The following is a 2,618-nucleotide window of genomic DNA, read 5'->3' as shown; positions in this document are numbered from 1 at the left end:
GCTTTTACTTTCAGGATCACATTTTTATTGTGATCTTTGAATAAACTTGATGTTTCTATGAATTATTCCTAGGATCTGTCTGATTACATAGAAATGAAATGTCCTATTTATGTAGGATAGAGAGTTTTGATAAGCTCAAACTCTTTTGATATTATCTAATTAACAAATTAGATAATATCAATATTATCCATAAATATATTCAAATATACTTATATTGATAAATAATCAATATTTATCAAAATTTAAGTGTCTACAAATGCCTCCTCGAGACTTGCTTGTACACCACTTGAGAGCATATAACACTCGAAAGTATGTAGTGCAAGAAAGTCTCGACACTACAACTTAAAGATATAAGGCCGTTTCAACTCGTGCCAAAGAGCCTTGAAAGATATGAGGACTCGTGCCAAGGAGTCTGAATATAAGGCCGTTTAAACTCGTGCCAAGGAGTATCATTTAGCTTCCTCCGTTTCAAATTTCATACAGGGTTTGCCTCCATATCGGTTGAAAGTGCCTATGAAGAGATGAGAGGCAGAGCTGTCCTACTGGGCGTGCCAATTTGTGAATGAAGAAAATTGAATAATATATATTAATATTCAAAATTCTAGGTACAGTAGTATATTTCAATGTTGTGCGGGTACAATATCTCTGGATGTCCTTTGATTCTTCAATTGGATGCCTTGAACACTCCACCATTGAAGGGCCTCAGGGTTTCAAGTGGCTTGATCTTCAAAGAAGGGCTCGTATATATAGCTTGTTCTTCTTGAATGGCCTCCGGGTCCAAATGGCTTGATCTTCAATGGAGGTTTGGATCAACCGGCAACTGGCACGATTGGATGGGAGGAGGTTTGGATCAACCGGCAACCGGCACGATTGGATGGGAGGAGGGGCTTTTACTTTCAGGATCACATTTTTATTGTGATCTTTGAATAAACTTGATGTTTCTATGAATTGTTCCTAGGATCTGTCTGATTACATAGAAATGAGAGGTCCTATTTATGACTGTAGGATAGAGAGTTTTGATAAGCTCAAACTCTTTTGATATTATCTAATTAACAAATTAGATAATATCAATATTATCCATAAATATATTCAAATATACTTATATTGATAAATAATCAATATTTATCAAAATTTAAGTGTCTACAACGACATACCACAAAAATGCACACGCCACCGTAAAAAAAAAAAAATGACGTGATGTAAAGTTCAATTGCCAGGATAACGCACACGCCACCACTAATTCGTGCACACACCTATGCAGCAAATTTAAAATAAAAAAATAAAAAATGAAATAGCAAATGCCTATATAAAAATAAGATTCATATAGTTGGATTTTGTTGGTTATGTAATTCCAATAAACTTGCACAAGCCTAAAAAGCAAAAAATGCACGCTCACTATTGCAATGTTTTCTGTAAAACACAGTGTTATGCACACGCCCGAATGAAGTAACGCACACGCCAAAAATCAAAATCATATACCCGTACACGCCACCCACGAAACACTCAACAACCCATCAAAGCACTCCTACACTTTGCACACGTCCACCTACATAAACGCAACCATGATCGCATCACAGAAAAAAAAAAAAAAAAAAACAAACAACATGATGCAAAATTCCATTGCCAGAAATTTGCTCACACCATAGTAACTGCAACAATGGATAGAACGATGTCGCCCCAGTAGGTAACGGGCATGTTATTGTCATCGCGAACGTGGAGGGTAACCTGCTGGTAGCTATGCATCCGTAGGTGACCTAAGGGACCAACTAAGCCACTGTGCCCCCGGTGAGCAGTCGACTGCAAGTACCGAGCGTACTTTCGCGGCGACCCACAAAATCCTGGGAGGCAACCCCCCACTGCCTGTCGCTCAGGCCCAGCCAACTCTCGCGAAATTGTTGGCACAAGCCCTTGATGTATACGCACGCGGGGGAAGCCAGATGCCCCACATCGCTAATCCACAACCGGCACAATTGTTTTCCGTCAACCCTAACGCCGCAGCTTCAGAGTACTCGGTACGATCGGATGGGCGCTCACCGCCGAACCCCTGCGCAGCCTGCTCCGTGCTTTCGTGGTTAGGCCCCTTAGCTCCCGCCTAGTCGGTCTTGGATCGGTTGGGAGGTCGAGCCAGGCAACGCTCCTCCATTTGATCAGTCGGGAAGGGAAGATAGCGACCTTAGCGAGAGCCGCCGCGGGCCATCATTCAGAGAAGGATAGCTGCGAGGCGCAGACAGGAGGTCGCTGAGGGTATGGAAGAATCACTCTTACTCCCCGAGTAACCCGCCCTCGGGATGGCCGACCTGGCAGTCGCTATTCAAGAATTACGGAAGAAGATAGAAGAGAGGGATCGGCCGGCTACCGAAAGCATGTTGACCGCATCTCTCTTCCGGCGGAAGTATAAGCATATAGGGCCCTAGTCGGGTTTAAGTTACCCGATCACCCTACTTACGATGAGTCGGGAGACCCGCGTGACCATGTGATCAGCTTGCAGACCAAGACGCAGGTGATTGGGGAAAGCTTGCGCAAATACTTACGATGGTCCGATGATTTGCTAAGCATTCTTCCCTACTCTTGTCGGACCCGCCCAGCGATGGTTCCTCAGGCTCCAGCCAGGATCGATT

This window comes from Ipomoea nil, unplaced genomic scaffold, assembly GCF_001879475.1.
Source record: "Ipomoea nil cultivar Tokyo-kokei standard unplaced genomic scaffold, Asagao_1.1 scaffold2735, whole genome shotgun sequence".
NCBI lineage: Eukaryota > Viridiplantae > Streptophyta > Magnoliopsida > Solanales > Convolvulaceae > Ipomoea > Ipomoea nil.
The sequence above is the reverse complement of the archived record's forward strand: the minus strand, read 5'-3'. Positions refer to the sequence as shown.